This window comes from Schistocerca gregaria, unplaced genomic scaffold, assembly GCF_023897955.1.
Source record: "Schistocerca gregaria isolate iqSchGreg1 unplaced genomic scaffold, iqSchGreg1.2 ptg000345l, whole genome shotgun sequence".
Taxonomy (NCBI): Eukaryota; Metazoa; Arthropoda; class Insecta; order Orthoptera; family Acrididae; genus Schistocerca; species Schistocerca gregaria.
This window is the reverse complement of record NW_026061808.1, coordinates 163,201-172,800: the sequence shown is the minus strand read 5'-3', so window position 1 is coordinate 172,800 and position 9,600 is coordinate 163,201.

The following is a 9,600-nucleotide window of genomic DNA, read 5'->3' as shown; positions in this document are numbered from 1 at the left end:
TCTGGCACACACCCCAAAGCCAGATTTTCTGCATTTGGCAGTCAATTGCATCTTTCACAAACATTACTCCTCACTCCAACACGTAAAATATTTGTGTGAGTGAACAATGCAGAATGTCTTGACTCTTGTCCATCCGCACGGTGGTGCCATTAGGGATCACAAAGACACTTACTGGGCCAGGCTGCCACAGTGAAAGTTTCCCCTCACCGCCGCTTTCCAGACGAGCTCAGCCAGATCCCCTTATTCCCAGCTAATGTACAAATCTGTTTTAAATTACTCTCTAAACTGACTATCACTCAGACATTTAATATCAATACCGTGCTTCATTCGTAATTAATTGCACGGCTCAAGGTGGACCTCTACTATGAACTCACAAGAACTTGTGTATGTTGTATGACAGTGTTGAAAACTTGTCCTGTAACGATTATAATAGCTTCATAGTTAGGTCTACATCATTTTATGGCCACAGAAAGAAAGTTCCTGTTTCAATTGACATTTTAGCTTGGAATGTGAAATATTTTAAAATGTTGTGTAAATGCCCCATTCCATCACACGAGTCAGTTTAGGTGGTTGTTGGTCACAGTTTGGAAGAGTCCATTCAGGATAGCAGACAGCTGGTCACACGTCGTACCATGCACGAATAGAGTGTAAGGAGATTTGCTAGCTGATTTTCAAGGGAATGAAATATATGGTGGGAACCTGGTATCAGGATGACATACAAATGTACTAGCAAATGGTTTAAGTTAAGTGATTAATAGCATACTGTTATTGGAAGCAAACACAAAATTTTGACCACGATATTCTTACTCCTCACATCAAGCTATGATGAAGTGGGCAAAGTTCTGTTGAAAGATGTAGCCAATTTTCACAAAGCCTGTAAATGTTGGTAAGTGAAGTATTCATTTGTTAGTGAGCAATTTAGTCAAATACGTTAGGACTGTAATAAAAAACTATGGTTGTGGGATTAGACATGTCTGTTATCCAGCTTGGCAGCAAAATTCTGAGCCCTGTAAGAAACCACGTGTGATTTTAACCGATGCACATCTCGATGAAACATTGTGAGTGAAGCTCTCTGTACTGTGCTGTGTGGGCAAGGTTCAATAAGGGTGCACGCAGCCCTTGTAAGGCCAACTGAGGAGCTACTCAACTGAGAAGTAGCATTGCCATTGCCTAAAAACTGACAACGGCCGGGACAGAGGTGTGGTGACCCCATTCCCCTCCAGTGAATTTGGTTAGCTGAGGATGACACAGTTGTCAGTCAGTACCATCACTGTTGAGACGTCCGATGCCTCTTCGCATAGATTTTTTTTTTTTAGGTTCAAGTCATGGCTGAAATGTACTGATTGTTATTTACATTTTTTTTTTATGGAAGAGTACAATACATGATTATTAAGCTGTTGTTATAAAAGTGTGCTTGTAGCCCACCATATGTACAAAGACTCTCTAAAAGACTGACAGTATGCACAGGTTCCTAATATATCTAAACTTCAGCCAATGCTCAGTATTAGTGTATTATTCAGCTTTTCCGTAAATTCACAATGGGGCACTGACTGGCTTGTAAATAAAGTTCAAAATTTCATAACGACAAAAATAAATATAAATCAACCCAGAGCACAATCTTTTTTAAATCTCGTCTTCACAAGAAACAAATAAAGCTGAGTTACACACTGGTTCCAGATGTGGCTTAAATTCCATGAGTTTACACCTCTTAAATACAAGAAGTCTCACATTTTTGTAACTTTAAAGTGGAAATTCAGGCAGTGTGTAGCACAGTCAGTCGTCATTTCTCTTGAACGACTAACTACACTGCTAGGTTAGGCATGTGGAGGCTGGCTGTCCAGCCACGCCCACTCGTCTGTGTGTCACTCCTCCGACGGCATCTGAGCGAGCTCACCGGAGGAGGGGTTCACAAGTGTTGGACACATTAGGGAAATATTGTTCACAGCAAGAAAGATAGCCAATATGCACTCAGTAGGTCTGTCAGGGAGCCTCATCCGAGATGGGGCATCTTTGCCTGTGGCTATTGAGCTTGCAGGGTGCAGTCATCTCCGAGGAGTGGCATCAGTTCTGACAGTGCCTTTTGCGAGGGTTCCGAAGTCATCCTCAGTTCATTCAGATGACTGGTGGAGGCTGCTGGCCTCTCATATGGAGTGCAAGAACAGCTCACGATTTGCAGCACAGTTTCCAGAGTTGACTGGGGTCCTAAGGTCTGGAGCCGAGTGGACAATCTCGGCCAGAGGCTTTGTTGAGTCTGACAGTCTTGGCTGGACCACCATTATTGGGTGGATAATTGTAGGACTCTCCTAGACAGGTCAGGGTACACTACACAAAGGAAGCAGCTACTCAGTTAGGTAAGTACTTGCGGGGTGCACATGGTGGTTTTTAGGCTACATGGTAGTCTGAGATACTCTGATGAACACAAAGCAGTTGACATACAGATAACAAAATCAGACAGCATTCAGAGTGAAGACACTTTGACAAATTTTATCAGTTAACTGTTGTAGTTTTTGCAACAAAATTCCCAAACTTATTTATTTATGGCTTATTTACCCTGACTAGATTAGATGCTTCAGGCGCTAACTTACATATGACCAGGAACAATATTACACAGAAACTAAATAATAATAACACTAACATTAATAATGATGCTAAAATAATGTATTATAATAATACGTTAAGACACAACAATCTCAATGCAAATAATTTGGATTATTAATGAAAAGTACACCCCCCCCCCCACCCCAAGAAACATGGACCTTGCCATTGGTGGGGAGGCTTGCGTGCCTCAGCGATACACATAGCCGTACTGTAGGAGCAACCACAACGGAGGGGTATCTGTTGAGAGGCCCGACAAACGTGTGGTTCCTGAAGAGGGGCAGCAGCCTTTTCAGTAGTTGCAGGAGCAACAGTCTGGATGAGTGACTGATCTGGCCTTGAAACACTAATCAAAATGGCCCTGCTGTGCTAGTACTGCGAACGGTTGAAAGCAAGGGGAAACTACAGCCATAATTTTTCCTGAGGGCATGCAGCTTTACTGTATGGTTAAATGATGGTGTCTTCTTGGGTAAAATAGTCCCCCATTATAATCTCCAGGAGGGGCCTACTCGAGGATGTCGTTATCAGGAGAAAGAAAACTGGCATTCTATGGATCGCAGCGTGTAATGTCGGATCCCTTAATCGGGCAGGTATGTAAGAAAATTTAAAAAGAGAAATGGATAGGTTAAAGTTAGATATAGTGAGAAGTAGTAAAGTTCGGTGGCAAGAGGAACAAGACTTTTGGTGAGTTGAATACAGGGTTATCAACACAAAATCAAATAGGGGTAATGCAGGAGTAGGTTTAATAATGAATAGGAAAATAGGAATGCGGGTAAGCTACTACAAACAGCATAGTGAACGCTACTACAGTAGTACAAGTTTATATGCCAACTAGCTCTGCACATGATGAAGAAATTGATAAAATGTATGATGAGGTAAAAGAAATTATTCAGGTGGTGAAGGGAGACGAAAATTTAATAGTCATGGGTGAATGGAATTCGGTAGGGAGGAAAGGAAACATTGTAAGACATTTCCAGGGGCAGATGTGGACTCTGTCCACAATCTATTGGTTAGGACCTGTAGATTATAACTGCAAAAAGGTGGGAATTTAAGGAGATGGGATCTGGATAAACTGAAAGAACCAGAGGTTGTACAGAGTTTCAGGGAGAGCATAAGGGAACAATTGACACCAATGGCGGAAGGAAGTACAGTAGAAGGAGAATGGGTAGCATTGAGGGATGAAATAGTAAAGGCAGCAGAAGATCAAATATGTAAAAAGAAGAGGGCTAGTAGAAACTGTTGGGTAACAGAAGAAATACTGAATTTAATTGATGAAAGGAAAAAATATAAAAATGCAGGCAAAAAGTAATATAAACGTCTCAAAAATGTGATTGACAGGAAATGCAAGATGGCTAGAGGACAAATGTAAGGCTGTAAGGGCTGATCTCACTAGGGGTAAGATAGATACTGCCTACAGGAAAATTTGAGAGACCTTTGAAGAAAAGAGAACCACTTGTATGAACATCAAGAGCTCAGATGGAAACCCAGTTCTAAGCAAAGAAGGGAAAGCAGAAAGGTGGAAGGAGTATATAGAGGGTCTATACAAGGGCGATGTACTTGAGAACAATATTATGGAAATGGAAGAGAATGTAGATGAAAATGAAATGGGAGATATGATACTGTGTGAAGAGTTTGACAGAGCACTGAAAGACCTGAGTCGAACCAAGGCCCCAGGAGTAGACAACATACCATTAGAACTACTGACGGCCTTGGGAGAGCCAGTCCTGCCAAAACTCTACCATCTGGTGAGCAAAATGTATGAGACAGGCGAAATACCCTCAGACCTCAAGAAGAGTATAATAATTCCAATCCCAAAGAGAGCAAGCGTTGACAGATGAGAAAATTACCAAACTATCAGTTTAATAAGTCACTGCTGCAAAATACTAATGTGAATTCTTTACAGACAAATGGAAAAACTAGTTGAAGCCGACCTTGGGGAATGTCAGTTTGGATTCCGTAGAAATATTGGAACACGTGAGGCAATACTGACAGTCTGTGGAGATTTCAATTTGAATTTTCAGTTGTCCACTATCTGTAACTCATATGCAAATAATTTATTAAATTTGTTTGGTCTTTATATTACAACCACTGAAATAACAAGGCTTCATTATAAAGGTACTGGTACATGTATTGACAATATATTTGTATCAAATGAGTTAGTGCATCTGAAGTCAGACGTAATTAAGACCTGGGTATCTGGCCACTGACTCAGTGCACATGGCAGGAAAGAGTGTATGTGTGGTCAATTATGATAATCTAAATATGTTTAAGTCTAATATTGATAAAAGTTATTGGTTGCAAGTTTATCGAGAACATGCAATAGGTAGAAAGGTGGAAGAACTCATATCTACTCTTTCTGTATATGCTAAGATGTCGTTTCCCATTAAGGTACCAAATAATAAGAAGGCACTAAGAGTAAATAAGGTCAAGGGTGAAAAGGTGTTGGAGATCAAGAGGGAGTGTGATCAATATTATGCCTTTATAGAAGTACAGGTTCTCAAGTATTTAAAGACATGCTCACACTGAAAAAGGAAAGATTAAGACAGGCCTTAAAGGAAGCTAGGTGTATGAAAAAATGAAGATATAATACTAACATCAGAAAATAATATCATTAACAGTCAATGCAACAGGAAAATGACTTCACAGGCTGAAGGCAGCAATCTGAATGCTGCACAGTTAAATACATCCTTCACTGAGAAGGTGATTGGCACTTACAATATAGTCACTGACCATAAATACTGCCTGAGAAACACCACAAAACCTGAAAGTACATTTAGCTTTAAATTGGTCAAGGCACAGGATGTTACCTATATACTGAGGAAAATGAAGAACAGTTTTAGTAATGACGTTTGTGGTTAAAGTTCAGCCATGTTAAATGTGATTCAGTTCAGCTGCCAGAATTGATAACACATGTAGTAAATACATGTATTTTGGAGGCTCAGTTCCCCAGGGCAGTAAAGTCACTCGAAAACACAAAAAAGGCAGCCTCCAAACATGTGATAATTTTAGGCCTGTTTCAATTGTGCCAGTCTTGTCTAAAGTGATAGAAGCTATATTAAATAGTAAAATACTTTGAAGGAAACTATATCTTCAGTGATAGACAATTTGGCTTCAGATCAGGGTTAGGATCTGTTAAATCTGCCTTATCACTTTTAACACAGTGTGTGAAGCAACTAGAAAGCAAGCTCATGGTTCAGAATAAACTCTGTGATTTATGAAAAGCTTTTGACACTGTGTCTCATGAAATCTTATTGAACAAAGTGCAATTCTATGGCTTTACACGAAGTGCTCGGGAATTGATAAGATTTTATCTAAGTAATAGAGTGCAGAAGGTGGTTTTTAATGGTACAGAATCAGATTACTTACTTGTGGGCATGTTCTGTACTTGGCCCAATTCTATTTATTATTTATATATATGACTTATCATGTAACATAGTTGGGCCATCAGCTAGGAGTTACTTATTTGCAGATGATCTTGCAGTCTGTGTAACTGCAGAAACAGCACAGAAGGTCAAATATTAAGCAGACCAGTGCACTGTCAAAGTTGAAAACTGGTGTAAAGCTAATTCCCTTTGTGTCAAAAAAATAAATAAAATAAAAAATAAAATCAAGACCTGTATGTATTGTGGAATAATAACACTGAACTTGAGCAGAGCTCAAATGCTGTTGATTTCCTAGGAATCTCAATTGATTCAAAAAGGTGGGAAGCAGCATTAGCAAAGGAATATTTTCTCCAAGGAAGCTGTGTCTTTGTCTAAATGTGCCAGTACTTAAAGCAAAAGAAACCACAGTCACATTTACTGTGGGGACATCAAAGCAAGGCAGCTAATGTCTTCAAACTACAAAATAAGACAATAAGACTGATATGTAGCTTGGCACCCAGAGCTCACTGTAGACCAAGCTTTAAAAAATTACAGATTATGACCCTGCTGTCAATATTTATACCAAGGAAAACTATCCGAAGTATCAACAGTATGACATGCGGCATAATTATAACACAAGAAACAAGCAAGACCTAGTTTCTTTCTGATGTAACTATAAGAAAACACAAAAGTGCTCTTTATACAAGCCCATAAAATTTTTTTATGCCATGCCCCAACATATCAGAGATCTTCCAATAAAAAAAAAAAAGTAAAAGAATTTCTTCTTGAACTCAACATTTATGGAACGGATGAATTTTCAAGGGAAGCAAAGAATATGGTATGACTACACTTTGTGATCAGTTTTTACATGCTTCTATATATGAGTAAGTCTGTAATTGGCTAAATTTACTATGCAATATCAATTTGTACCAGAAGTTTCTCTGTTTTGTAATGCCTCTGAGGTCTCTACAACAATAAAAATCAATCAATTGTAGACTTCCTTGAGAGTTTCATTTGCTTTCTCTTAGAGGAGTTCTCTTGTTTTCTCACTGACTATAATATTGCTGTCATCAGTGAAAAGAATTTTTTCACCATGAGTAACACTACTGGGAAAGTCATTGATGTACATCAGGAATACTATTGGTCCTAATATGATACCTTGTGGAAACCCCATATTAATGTATTTTTCGCCGGCCGTGGTGGCCGAGCAGTTCAGTCCAGAACCGCACGACTGCTACGGTCGCAGGTTGAAATCCTGCCTCGGGCATGGATGTGTGTAATATGCTTACATTTGTTCGGGTAAGTGTTTTACTAAATGTTAAGCTCTATTTGAAGTATGTGTTATCACTATTCTTTGTACCTTGTCTGCTAGGTATGATCAAAACCAGTCCTTAGGAACCACTCTTATTCCTAATGCTTCTAATTTATTTAATTGAATCTGTGGTTGACTGCATCAAAGGGCTTAGAAAGATCATAAAGGAACCCTCTGACAGACTCTTCTTTATTAAGAGCATCAAGTACAACTTTTGTGCGTTCTACGACAGCTGACTCCGTATTTTTGCCACATCAGAAACAAAACTGTGATTCACTTAAAAGATTGTATTTATTCAGGTAATTCATTAATCTGTTTTTCATAATTGCTTCTATTATTTTTGAGAATGGTGACAGCTGGTAATTTTCTGCATTACCTTTCTTAAACAAAGGCACAACTCTTGCCTGTTTTAACTGCTGTGGAAATGTCCCTGGTGTACAGGATTCATTTATTATGTGTGTTAAGGGACCTTGTATAACCTCTGTGCATTGTTTTAGTACACACATTGGTACTTCATATAGGCCTGCTGACTTTTTAGTTTTTCAACAGTTTTACTGGCTTCATTATCTGTGATTTGAAGTAACATCATTGTATTTAGTGCAACATTTTTTACAGGGGTTATATTTGTTTTGGGGAATTCTTGTCGTAACTTCCCTGCCATACTTGAAAAATGCTCATTTACATAGTTTGATAAGTGTTGTGGCTTATTTATAACCTTATCAGTATGTTGTTCTGTCTGTCTTTCTTTGCCTCTCCCTGTTCCCGTTTTTATAACATCCCAGACTGCTTTGCTTTTATTCCCTGCATTATATAATACTGTGTCATTAAACGACTTTTTAGCAGCTATCAGCACCTTCCTATGGATCATTGTGACTCTTTTTCCATGGAAGTGAGGTATTTAATTGTTTGGGAGGACTTCTTAGTACCTGCTGTTATCCATCTACTTTTGTGTGACGTTGATACAGACATGCATACTTTTGGAAATGCCTTTTCAAAGTTCAATTTAAATAATGTGGATTCTTATTCACATTGGTTTCCCTATACACTTCATCCCAGCGTTTTTTTTTTTTTTGCTAGTTCCTTTGAAAAATCCTTTATTTTCATTTCCAATGGTTGTCATTTGTAGGCTTGTAGTTTATGGGATGATTTCATGTCTCATATTACTGTTGTTGTTTGACAGAGATGGTCTGATAATCCGAGATCTTTTACAGCTACATCACATTTTTCCCTGTCCATATTTGTGGCAACATGGTCAATTACTGATGCAGTCATTGTAGCAACCCTTGTTGCACTATTGACCAATAGGGAGAGGCCAAAACTTTGAAGGTGCTGCTGGATTCATTTATGATATTCATATTGATTTTAATGTCCCTATACAGAATTGTGCTGAGCTTTGTGCTTGAGACTTTATATAGAAATTTTGTTAATTTATTGAAAAACAGTGTCCACACTATCTCTGGGAGATCCATACAAACACAAAATTATTAATATCTTGGTGATATCAAGCCCTGTTAATTCAAACTGCTGGAGACACTCTTTAGGCAGGGGAACCTGTTGTCTGGATTTATCCTAAAAAAGACCTACTTCTCATACTGATGACAACAGGTATTTAACCATGTGTGGCCCGAGATCCACCCCCTATACTTTCACAAATCAGCTGTACCAATCTTCCTTTGCCAGTCCTGTTTAGGTATAGGCCACACCCAGTGAAACCCCATCTGTCGATAGTCCCGACGGGCACGTGAGCAAAGTTGGCTTCCCTCAGAGCAATCCCTAACCCCAAATTGATTCGCCTCACATCTCCATCAAGGTGTGGCCAATCGTGACACCGGAACAGCTCAACAAAGTGTACGTTGGTGCCACAAGTCAGGGAAGCTATCTTGCCCAGGTCACCACCTATGTCATGTGCCCTATCCCTGTGCAAACTGTTTCCTGCCCCACCCACTATCACTACATGGTCTTCTTTTGTAAAGACCTTAAGTCCTCTATCACATGACTTAGCCCTGCATTTGGCTGGAACATACTGGTGGCCTGGTATGTTGCCCCTAAACATTCCTGTAACTCGGGGCCTACAACTCACCCATGCCTAATACCTAGGAGCAGCACTTTCTTCTTCCTAACATTTTGTATATTTCTAAGCTTCTTGGCCTCAGTTGAAGTGTGCTGCACATTTCTTGCTCCGTGTTCTACCAGAGGCTCTGGCAGTGGTAGACACACAGTTTTATCTTCAACCCCAAAAACATCAGATCATGTTCTCTTTCTTCCTACCCTCCTACAAGCTGCCAGTTCACAACCTCCCTATCTCTCTTGATCCTTATCAGTTCCTTCCTT